The following is a 13,107-nucleotide window of genomic DNA, read 5'->3' as shown; positions in this document are numbered from 1 at the left end:
GGTCATCTTGAAATATAAGCCTTGTCGGTCAGGCTATGTAAATTTTGTACTTGTCCTTGAGAAGACCCTAATGAAGATCACTGTATTAGAGTATTCTCCGTGACTTAACTTTAGTGATATGCATGCAACAGAACGGCTTAACTGTGGAAGCCACTATAAAAGAACTGGGTCACCCATGCATTCACATGCAGACATGTCAATAGTACTCTTTGGTTCTAATAAAATTAGGGGTAAAACCTTCTTCCCGTCACCATCGTCTATGAACTCTGAATTGGCTACATATAAGTAGGAGAACATCAAGCACTAATATCAGTGGTGGGAAGTACAAATACAAGAATAAACATGAGAAGGAAGTGCCCTCTGGGTGTTGCTACCAGATCATGTTTGGCCTCTGTGCAATAAGTTAGGCCTCTCCTGCGTTGGTTCCAAGTATACCATGGAAGAAAGCCAGCTCTAAAATTAATATTCTTCTGATCATTTGAACGTTGAATAAAAATTGAGAAGGGATGAATTACCTTCTCTTCCTTTTTGGCCTTCTATTCAGGAACCCATGTCATTTAAGCAACTCTATCCTTGCAAAGGGAAATCATATCTCCGACCTGGAAAACAACTAGAACAAATACATGTGTTGAGAGAAGCATGTTCATGGGAGATTATATGAAAGACATGAAATCAATCCATTCCTCTAGATAAGCAGTCACAAACTAAGATTGATTTAACCCACAGGAATATTTTGTTTGGCCCACAGTGTATTTTTTAAAATTGTGAGATTTCAAATATAGAAGGTGGCAATAGTGTTCTTAGTGTCCCCACATGGCAACATCTGCTGGAGCTGAGCAATGGCAGCTGCTCCCTCTACTTGGGGCAGGGGATCTCCAGGTGGTCACAGTCCACACATACATGCATTTGCTCTGCCTACAAAGATTCTACAATCAGAGTGGCCAGCTGAATGCCAACTGAATGCCAGGATTGCATCGTTACTGCCATTCTCGTGTCAGGATTGCTTCTACTGATTTTCACTTTTGGTGGCTGTCATCAGCGCCAAGCATGTGATCCGATTGCAGACTCACTCCACTGGAATCTGGGGCTCTTTTCTTTCATTATGTCAGTACAACTAAATCCTGTACTCTACTGCATAGATATCTAATTATTTATAAGCACTTTTCCTATCCCATCAGAAGAGTAAGATCTCAATTATGGCACTCCCTTTCTTTTCATTTTCTCATTACACCCACAGCATAGAAAATACACTCACTGTCCACTGTAGACTGCAGGGATTATCCCCAAATACAGGTTTCCTGAAAGAGGATTATGTAACCCCACCCACAGATGTCAGGTTTAGCCAACGGAATGTGAGCAGATATGATACACGTAATCTCTGAGAAGAAGCTTTAAAAGATATGGTGAGTTTCCACCAGCCATCTTTATCTGCCATGAAAAGGGAATGTCCCAGAAAGGCAATGCTCCTTCAGCCTAGGTCCTGAAATGAGGACACATATGACACCTACTTGAAGGCTGATAGAGCTGAAACTGACCCACATCCTACATGTAATATGAGCAAGCTACTGAGATCACAACCTTGGAGATGAATTCATCTTCACATAGCATTCAAACTCTGAATAAATGCCAGCTCGCTTTTGTTCCACTCAATTCTTGTTTCTAAGGATTCACAGAGAAAATTGGCTGCTAAAGAGGAACCATGGAACAAACCAGAAGAATCCCTGTCTTCTAAGAACTTATAATCATGCAATATTATAAAAACAGTGGCATTGGGAGACATTTGACTTTTGCCTTCAGAGAGCCTACCACATGTCAATTCTTCTGGTACCATCAGAGACATGAAGATCCTGCTTAGAGACACGAAAAGCTAACAGACATTGGGATAAGGACAGTGCTACAGAAACTAAGAGAAAAATCCTCTCATATGTCAGAAAGTGAATTTTTCTGAAGCCCTTGACTGTGTCAGGTATTCTGGAGGGCTCCTAAACGGGCCAGGAGAGGTATTTCTAACAATTGCTGCCAGTGAGCAAGAACAGAAAAACAAAAGTTTCTTGAAGTGTTGTTTAAAGCAAATTGGCTAATGATTTCATCTACCATCTATTTACTAATAACTCCCAGGTCTTTATTTTCCACTTCAGGCTTTTCACTTGTGTTCTGGACCTGCATTTGTAGCTTCCTATTAATTGATGCACCTCAAACTCAACATGTTCTAAAATCATTAGCCTTCTCCATTTCATCTTCCCAATCTGCTTCTCTCCCTCTATTTCCTATCTTAGTGAATAACACCATACTTCTAATCATAAAAACAAACAAACAAAAACAGGAGACATCTTAGGACAGAGGCTGCAACTTAGCTGTTTATTTTCTGAAGTTGTTTTTATTTGGTTCAGACGGAACTTTAAAAAAGTTTGGGCCAACATGTAAGATTTGGGAGATGTCGCAGAAAAATACAGATTTAGGCTTCTCTTTAAAAATCAGACAATGGGGACTCCTCTGGTGGTCCAGTGGTAAAGAATCCGCCTTCCAATGCAGGGGACGAAAGTTCGATCCCTGGTCAGGGAACTAAGATCCCAAATGCCATGGGGCAACTAAGCCCACGCGCCACAACTATTGAGCTCCTACACCTCAACGAGAGAGCCCGTGTGCGGCAAACTACAGAGCCCACACACCCTGGAGCCTGTGCACCACAACTAGAGAAGAGAAAACCCGCACGCCACAACTAGAGAGAAAATGCACAACGTAAGGAAAGGTCCCGCATGCCTCAACGAAGATCCCACGTGCCGTAACTAAGACCCGACGCAGCCAAAAAAATAAGGAAAATAAATAATAAGACAAATAAAAACTTAAAAAAAAAATCAGAAAATGAAGCAACATCAGGCCCTACCTCCACGGAATAATGGGCTAACGCTGAGGAGCAGGTGTCCCATTTAGATTCAGGTAAGCTCTTGCTTCATGTAGTATTCATAATGGCCACAATGATTGCTGAGGCTTTTCATTCATTTTTGTCACTGGCTGGCTCTTGAGGCATCTGAGATTATGACTCTAATGCTGAATCATTTCTCTCCCCATACCTCCACCACAACCATCAGCAAGTCCTATGGCCTCTAGCATTTCTCCAATCTGTCTCCCTCCTCTTCATCTCAATCGCTACATTCTCACTGTGGGATCTCAGGCAATGCTCATCTGGACTACTGTAACAGTTGAAATACCTCTAGTTCCACCTGTCTAATGGGTTACTGACATACCAGTGAAGTAAACGGATGTAACTAGCCTTCCTGAAGGACTTCACTGGTTCTGCATGGCCCACAGGGGAAAGTTCAAATTCCTTTAGTCCATGGTACCAGGCCATTCATTCTGTGACCTACACCCACCACTCCAGCCTTAACTCATTTCACTCCCACAGCAGTCTACACTCCAACCCTTGCAAACAGTTCTGCTAACCAGGTGGGTTATTTCCATCCTCTGGATCATGCAGCTCTTTATGCCCAGAATATCTTCATCTCATCATTCAACCCACACAACAACATTCTTTCTTATCTCCAGAAATTTGGTTCAAGTGTTACCTTCTTTTTGAAGACTTTTCTGTCTCGTTCCCAATTCTGCAGGTAGATATGACCATTGCAGTCCCACGTCTATCCCTTTCTGTCCCCTGTAAGATTGCTATATTGGTGACCATGACATTTTATTGTACCTATTTGTTTACTTGCTTGTATTAGGCTGGGACTCCGCCTCATTTGCCTTTATATTTCCAGACCCATGCCTGGTGCATACAGCTGCTTAAAAAATATTGGCTCGGGGGCTTCCCTGGTGGCACAGTGGTTGAGAGTCCGCCTGCCGATGCAGGGGACACGGGACCGGGTTCCCCAGTCCGGGAAGATCCCTCATGCCGCGGAGCGGCTGTGCCCATGAGTCATGGCCGCTGAGCCCGTGAGTCATGGCCGCTGAGCCTGCGCGTCCGGAGCCTGTGCTCCGCAACGGGAGAGGCCACAACAGTGAGAGGCCCGCGTACAGAGAAAAAAAAAAAAAAAAAAAATTGGCTTGAATGAATAAATGAATGATTATGTCAAATGATTACTTATAGGTAGGTGTTCTCTTAAATAGCATGATCATCCTCTTTACACCACTGATTTGCTTGTATTTGGAGATTATTGAAGGGTTAAAATTTTTAGCTTAGTTCAAGAAAATTAATTCAATTTCTGAAACAGCAGGAGCTCAAATCAATAAAGTATATTCGTATTAACAATGTTTCCCCAGTTTTATTCTTAAGAAAGGTACCATATATTGCCTCTGACACATGGAGGCAAATGATTGATAAGTAATTTATGATTCAGGTTAATTATACTATATGTAGGACACATATCAGTGTGCTTTATGGGTATAGCTCATAAATAACACTAGGTTTTAACTATCAATCTTCTTAATGAGGAAAAGAATACAATAGGACCTTCAGAGAACTAATTATGAATCAACCAACCTTTACAACATGAGAATGTAAATGGCACATCTCTAGGTAATATACTTTGTATTACTCTCTAGAAAGCCATGTTAATATAAAACTAAAAATATTTAAAGCTTCAAACTTTCAGATAAAATCACACAAAAACACCTCTCTTGGAGTTCTAAAAACAGTCATTCATTCAATAAATATTTATTGAGTACCTACTGTGTGCTGGGCACTATTCTAAACTCTAGGGATGCTGCTGCCTTTATAAATACGACTAAGGGCTGGGGAAGCCAGTACAATATATAAGGCTGGAAGATGAGAAGGGAGCCCAAGGCTGACTATGTAGCATATCAAAACAAATGCCAGTCTGCTGGGAACTGGACGACTTTCTTTTCACTGGCACCAACGCACATTTTGCACCTGTGTCCTCGTGAAATTTAGATGTTAGTGTGGTGCTGGGGAGAGGGCATAGGGCAGGTCAACAGATGACAAAAAAAATAAGTAAGTAAGCCTGTCAAGAGACTAATAAGTTCTGTAAGAGAAATAAAGCAGGGAAGAGACAGGAGGAGTACTGAGGGGTAGCGGTGCAGTTTACAACAGGGCGGCCAGGGAAAGCCTCACTGAGAAAGTGGCATTTAAGCAAAAAGCTGAAGAAAGCGAGGGAGTGGGCCATGTGGATACGTGGCAGAAGAGCATTCCAGCAGAGGAAGCAAACAGCAGATGAGGACAGGGGTCCAGAGGTGCCTGCAACTTTCATGGAACAGCAGGGAAGCCAGTGGCCAGTGTAGCTAGAGCAAGGGAGCATGGAGGAGAATAGTAAATCATAGATTCAATCAGAGCGGTAATCCAGGGGAGGAAAGAGACAGGATTGGAATATATAGGACAGTTCTTCTCCAATCTGACAGGCCCAACGCTCTCTTACTTACTTACTTACTTACTTACTTACTTATTTATTTATTTATGGTTGCATTGGGTCTTTGTGGCTGCGCACAGGCTTTCTCTAGTTGTGGCGAGCGGGAACTACTCTTCGTTGCGGTGTGCGGGCTTCTCATTGCGGTGGCTTCTCTTGTTGCAGAGCACAGGCTCTAGGTGCGAAGGCTTCGGTAGTTGTGGCACGTGGGCTCAGGAGTTGGTGGCTTACGGGCTCTAGAGCGCAGGCTCAGTAGTTGTGGCACACGGGCTTAGTTGCTTCCTGGCATGTGGGATCTTCCCAGACCAGGGCTTGAACACGTGTTCCCTGCAGTGGCAGGCAGACTCTTAACGACCACGCCACCAGGGAAGTCCCAACTCTCTCTTTTTATAACAAATATTTTATATTCCTCCCTTACTATACTGAAATTAACCTCACAGATGATATAACTTATCTACACACCTAACTTCAAAAGAATCAATATAATACTGAACCTATCATATAAATGAGAAATAAATGAAAGTAATCTATAACAAAATAAATCTATTTCAATATGTAAATGTTCAGACATGAGCACTGTAAAAAACATAAAGAAAGATGTCACCTTTATAATCACCATAAATGCGGCAGCTACAAATGCAGAATGATAAAGGAGTGTTTTCTTGGAACCTCAAATGTCACAAATGGTGATGCTGATGCAATCTCTGACATGACTTTCTAAATGACAAAACCTCTGGTAAAATTCTGAACACTCTAGAGTGTCATCTTCCCTCAATTTCTATGATAGTTGCATTTCTGGAAGATCAAGTGTACATTAAAATCACTCAAAAAATATTTTGTATTTATATATAAATGGAGTTAGGTTCTAGGCTCAGATCATCATAAACAGGTTTTCACCTTTAAGAATGTCCAAAGGACATCCAAGAGTCATGTAGAAGACACACAAGGGGACTTTTCCTGGTGATGGGAATGCTTTAATACTTTGATTACTGTGGTGGTTCCACAGGTGTATACATTTGTCAAAACTGATCAAACTGCATACTTAAAATGGCCTATTTTATTTTATACAAATTATACCTCTAAAATTGATTTTTAAACATCATACAGGGTGAGAGACGATTCTTTACGGTAAGGGAATCTGTAGGATGGACTAGCAGGGCCCAACATACTAAATCCCACTCAATCATGGTACATCCCAAAAGGCTTGCCTCAAATTTCCAAAACACACCCTAGTAAGTAATACCACATCCACTGAGAATATGGCACGCTGTCTCTTAGTGGGACAGGAAGTCACTAGGGGGTTTTGAGCTGAGGAGTGATGGGATCTGACATGTTTTAAAAAGGACTGTTCTGATCTTTGGAGCAGAGACAGGCAAGGGCTGATGCAGAAAGACCAATTAGAAGACTATCATGAAAGGTAGGCAAGAGATGATAGTAGCTTAGCAAAGTGGTAATCATAAGATGTATCAGAAAAGACCTTCACAAGTTTCCAACAGAGCCACCGAAGGTAATGTAGGAAATAGAAAGAACTCAAACAATGTTTCTCAGATTAAAAGAAGAGTAATTTTCAATATTCTTAACCATACTCCTATAAAACTCTGTACTTCATTATGCAATGCAATTAAAAAACACTTCGTGGCCCTAGCTGTGTCATTTTATATCTAAATGTAATGAAACATTCTTCTGGTAAAATGAGATTTAACAAAAAAGTTTTTTAAAAAACACTTTACCATAAAAAAGTATATTTCTTGCCTAAGTGAAATACTTTACCTTGGCTGTTTCTGTGATAATTTAGATCTTGCAATACCTTTAAGCTCAGTGTAATGAATGTTAGCTTGTCATCTGAGAGTTTCTAAGTGTAGAAATTCAGAAGATTATTCTGGATTTCCTGTAAGATTAGAACCTACTAAATCGAGTTGTTTAAGCTTTGAGATCATAGATAATTTCTTATGATTTGTCTTGTTCTCTCAAAATTGGGGGACCGTTAACAGAGAGTTCTAGTTAGTTGATCCCATGTACACTAAAGTTTTATATTTAATGTTCAAATCTTTCCTTTAAAAATATCAGAAAAGGGACTTCCCTGGTGGCACAGTGGTTAAGAATCTGCCTGCCAATGCAGGAGACACGTGTTCGAGCCCTGGTTCGGGAAGATCCCACATGCTGCGAAGCAACTAAGCCCCTGCGCCACAACTACCGAGCCTGCGTTCTAGAGCCCACGAGCCACAACTACTGAGGCCCATGCGCCTAGGGCCCGTGCTCCACAACAAGAGAAGTCACTGCAATGAGAAGGCCACGTGCCGTGAGGAAGAATAGCCCCCACTCGCTGCAACTAGAGAAAGCCCGCACGTAGCAACGAAGACCCAACACAGCCAAAAATAAATAAATAAGTACTTTATAACAACAACAACAAAAAAATCAGAAAAGCATTTTTGAATGAAATGATTTCTCAGGTTTGCTTCAAAATAATACAGTGGAGAGAGAGCGTGGAAGGGATTTAGATGAGACAACATTGGCCATATGATGATACTTGTCAAAGCTGACAGATGAGTAATGGTGATTCATTTCACTGTTCTCTTTATTTTTGTATAAATTTAGAAGTTTCCATAATGAAAAGTTAAAAAAAAATTCAGGGCCTGATAATTCATTCAATATTTGTTGAATAACTGCTATGTGCCCAACTTTTACTGGGAGCTTGGGAGAGATTTATTAACTATGAGGATAAGATCCCAACGTTAAAGAGCTCATATCCTAGCTCATATCACATAAACAATTATAAAGCAATGTAAGGACTATAATATTGTGTTAAATGTATAAAGTGCTACAGGAGCAAAGAAGGAGTAATTGATTCTTCCTGGTGAAATCACAGAATCTTCTCAGTTAAAATTCCCAGATAAAATTGCACCCTGAAGGTTAAATAGGCTTTCTCTGGGACAAAAGAAAGGGGCAAGAAGCCTCTGCAGAGAAGGCAACATAACTCCAGAAAATGCTCACACTAAGGCATTAAAAGAAATACAGAAGACAGTGAAAAAAATAAAAAGGTGTCAGAGAGTAAACAATATTTGTTTTTTGTTTGTTTGTTTTTTTCGGTACGCGGGCCTCTCACTGTTGTGGCCTCTCCCGTTGCGGAGCACAGGCTCCGGACGCGCAGGCTCAGCGGCCATGGCTCATGGGCCCAGCTGCTCTGCGGCATGTGGGATCTTCCCGGACCAGGGCACGAACCCATGTCCCCTGCATCGGCAGGCGGACTCTCAACCACTGCACCACCAGGGAAGCCCCAATATTTGTATTTTTATTGCCACTACCTAAAACAGTGACTAACAATATACTGGGTGCTCAAAATTATCCTACTGAATAAATTTTTTGCTTGAAAGAGAGCTAGGAGGAAAATAGCAGACAGCAGTGTTTTAAAACCCAAGGAAGAAGATAACCTACGGGATGGGAAAAAAACATCTGCAACTCATATATCTGACAGGGGTCTAGTAACTAGAAGATATAAAGAACTCTTACAACTCAACAACAAAAAGACAAAGAACCCAGCTAAAAAGTGGGCAAAAGACATGAATAGACATTTTTCCAAAGAAGACATATAAATAGCCAATAAACATAAGATGCTCAACATTTGTCTTCAGAAAATGCAAACTAAAGCACAACAAGATACCACTTCACACCCACTACAATGGCTAAAAATTAGCAAAAGAAATCTTTTTAAGGAAAATAACAAGTGTGGCAAGGATATGAGAAATTGGGACCCTTGTACATTGCTGGTGAGAATGTAAAATGGTGCAATCCCTGTAGAAAATAGATTGCTGCTTCCTCAGAAAGTTTAACACAGAAGTACTATATGATCTAGCGGTATTGCTCCACATACATGTAAACACATGTTCATAGCAGCACCGTTCACAACAGCCAAAATGTGGAAACAGCACAATGTCCTTAGATGAATAAATAATGAAAATGTGGTAGGTAAATACAAAGGAATGTTATTCAGCCTTAAAAAGGAAGGAAAATCCTGTCACGTGCTACAATATGGATGAATATTAAGGATATTATGCTAAGAAGAATAAACCAATCACAAAAAGACAAATACTGTATGATTTCACTTATATGAGGTATCTAATGTAATCAAAAGCATAGGAAAAAAAAAAGAAGCCAGATACAAGAGATCACATATTGTATGATTCCATTTATATAAAATATCCAGAATAGGTAAATCCAGAGACAGAACACAGATTCAGGGTTGCCAGGGGTTGAGAGGTTGGAGCAGTGGGCAGCAATTGCTTAACAGGTACAGGGTTTCATTTTGGGGTCATGAAAATGTTTTAGAACTAGACAGAGGTGGTGGTTGCACAGCAGTGTGAATGTACTCAGTGCCACTTAATTGTTCATTTTAAAATGGTTAATTTTATGCTGTGTCAATTTCACCTCAATTTAAAAACAAAACTAAGGAAGGTGAGGATTTCAGGAAGAAGGATATTTATTGAAAAGGGTCGTATGCCAAGGAAAGATTGAGCTGGATGTAAACTAAGAGGTCATTGGTTTTAGCAAGTAGGAGGTCCTTTTAGGAGAAATGTGCCAGTAGTCAGAGTGTTGTGGGTTGCAATAAATGGGCCTGTGCAGTAGCCTGTGGGAGTCCTGAGCATTTAGTAAGATAAGGGGAGTCAGTGGAGAAGGGAAGACTGAAGACAGATAATGGAGAGGAAATATTTGTACAGCAAGACTAGGAAGAGATAAAAGAATGGAGAGGATCAACAGGGAGAGGAGTTAGCTTTGGAGAGAATTAAGAAGCCTAATATTGGAGAGAAACAAATGAGAATGGGATATTGTGATTTCCAAATTTCACTTGGAAAGGGGTGAGTTGAAGCTAGGTAACTTCTATTTTCTCTAGGAATGAGGAAGTAGGGTGTAGGGCTTCAGGAGCTGTGGGAGTTGACTGAGAATGAATAAAAGGGCTGCCTGGGCAGCTCTGAGTGCTTTAGTGGAAATCATAAATATCTCCCCACACACATACAAATACACATTTTAAAAGTTTAACTGTTAAAAGCATTGCATAATTAATATTATGCCTCACAAATTGCTCACCAGAAATAAAACCACTGCATAGTACCATTTATGTGACGTATGATACTGGATTTGTGACATATTATGAATATACTTAAAATAGTCTTTATGTAACATGCAACATAAAGGTCAGTCAGGGAAAATTAGAGAAAGAGAGCAAAGTGGAATCTACTGAAGAAACATTAAATATCAAACATTCAACTAGGAAAAGGAAATGAAAGATCTCTAGGAGACAACTTAGTATTTAAAGAAAGATATAAGCAAATATCTCACTTGAATTTTGAAATAATGGGACTACTTAAAAATGGATAAGGAGAGGGTAGACAATAATTGCTTTGATAAATTACATAGCTTATTTCTTTGAAAAAGAAAGAAATATGTACCACAAAATTTAAAATAAATTATTTTGGGGACTTCCCCGGTGGCACAGTGGTTAAGCCTCCGTGCTCCCAATGCAGGGGCCTAGGTTCAATCCCTGCTCAGGAACTAGATCCCACATGCATGCCACAACTAAGAGTTCACATGCCACAACTATGGAGACTGCCTGCCGCAACTAAGACCAGGCGCAACCACATAAATAAATAAATATTTAAAAATAATAATAAAATAAATAATTTTTAAAGTTTACTTAAAAAAAGTAACTGTTAGAACATATTAAAAGGAAATTTTAAAATTATTTTAAAACCTGAATGTTTATTAGTTGAAAACAAAGGAAAAATGAGTTACTAGCTATTAACAGTAAATGCCTTTAAACAAATTTTCAACTACTGAATGAATTTGAATATAACTACAAAATGGGTATCCTGAAATGAGATAGTCACTGATGAGGTAAGGTAATCATCTAGTGATTTCACTGAATGGAACATAATATGCATGTAAGGTGCCTTGTGGAATTCTGTGGGCACTAAAAGATTTTTTGCATAACGTTATGATGAGTCTTGGAAATGAAATTTCCCTCTACAGATTTTAGTTGAGATTTGAACAGCTCCCTAACAATACAAATTATTTATGTTTAACTATAGTTGAATAACTGAGAGGCTCAAAGAAATCTTAGCTTTAGAGTGGCCTATGCAGAAACGTGAAATGCAAAGTTTTTCACAAAATAATGAAAGTGATAAAAAGATAAAATCACACTGGTACTTTAAATAAAATTTATTTATTTATCTTTTTTACTGTGGTAAAATATACCTAACATAAAATTTACCATTTTAACCATTTTTAAGTATGAAGTTTAGTGACATTGAGTCCATTCACACTGTTGTACAACCACCACCATTATTCATCTCCTATACTTTATCATCATCCCAGGGAATACAATGTATTTATTTATTTATATTGTGGCAAAAAACACATAATACAAAATTTACCTTCTTAGTCACTTAAGAAAAACCAATTTATTTAAATTTTAAAAAAGCAACAATAAAACAGGTCAACCATTTCTCCCACCCCTTCCCTCCACCTCTGACAACCACCAGTCTGTTCTCTGCATTTATGAACTTTTTTTTTTCAGATATGAGAGAGATCACACAGTATTGTATTCATTTTTCCCTGACTTGTTTCACTTCACATAATACCCTCAAGGTCCATCCGTGTTCTCCCAAATAGCAAGTTTCATTCTTTTCAGGGCTGAATAATATTCCATTACATATATATCACAATTTCTTTATCCATTCATATATCGATGGACACTTAGGTTGTTTCTATATCTTGGCTAAACAATGCTGCAATGAACATGAGTGTGCATATATCTTTTGAGTTACTGTTTTCATTTTCTTCAGATAAATACCCAGAAGTGGAAATGCTAGATCATACAGTAGTTCTATTTTTAGTTTTTTGAGGAAACTTCATAGTGTTTTTCCATAGCAGCTGCAACATTCCCACCTACAGTTCAGAAGAGTTTCTCTTTCACCACATCCTCACCAACACTTGTTATTTCCAGTCTTTTTTTATAATAGCCATTCTAACATCTGAGGTGATATCTTATTATGGTTTTGATTTGCACTTCCCTGATGATTACTAATGTTGAACACCTTTTCATGTACCTGTTGGCCATCTGTATGTCTTCTTTGGAAAAATGTCTATTCAGATCTTCTGACCAGTTTTTAAATCAGACTGTTTTTTGCTATTGTCTGAGATCTTTATATGTTTTTCGATATTAGTCCTTTATCAGATCTATGATTTGAAAATATTTTCTCCCATTCAGTAGGTTGCTTTTTCATTTTGCTGATGGTTTATTTTGCTATGCAGAAGCTTTTTAGTTTGATGTAGTCCCACTTGTTTATTTTTGCTTTTGTTGCTTTGCTTTTGGTGTCAGATTCAAAAAATCATCACTGGGGACTTCCCTGGTGGCACAGTGGTTAAGACTCCATGCTCCCAATGCAGGGAGTCCAGGTTTGATCCCTGGTCAGGGAACTAGATCCCACATGCATGCTACAAGTAAGGAGTCCACGAGCTGCAATTAAGGAGCCTGCCTGCCACAACTAAGACCCACCACAGCCAAATAAATAATATTAAAAAAAATCACCAACACCTATGTCAAGTCGCTTATTGCCTATGTTTTCTTCTAGCAGCTTTATGGTTTTAGGTCTTACATTCAAGCCTTTAATCCATTTTGAGTTAGTTTTTGTGGATGGTCTATGACAGAGGTCGTTTCATTCTTTTGCATGTGACTGTTCAGTTTTACCAAAACCACTTA

The 13,107-nt window shown here is 39.2% G+C and overlaps 1 long non-coding RNA gene across 1 annotated transcript in view; it reads right to left on the bottom strand.

Annotated features, from left to right (window-relative positions):
- Positions 1–13,107, bottom strand: part of LOC309810516 — a 100,374-nt gene that overhangs the window by 75,402 nt on the left and 11,865 nt on the right. The window contains exon 3 of the long non-coding RNA XR_014295009.1: positions 516–610. This is a non-coding gene — a long non-coding RNA (uncharacterized lncRNA). The remainder of the gene's footprint in view (positions 1–515; positions 611–13,107) is intronic.

This window comes from Mesoplodon mirus (assembly GCF_964341445.2).
Source record: "Mesoplodon mirus genome assembly, chromosome: 9".
Lineage (NCBI taxonomy): Eukaryota > Metazoa > Chordata > Mammalia > Artiodactyla > Ziphiidae > Mesoplodon > Mesoplodon mirus.
This window is presented reverse-complemented; position numbering and strand designations above follow the sequence as displayed.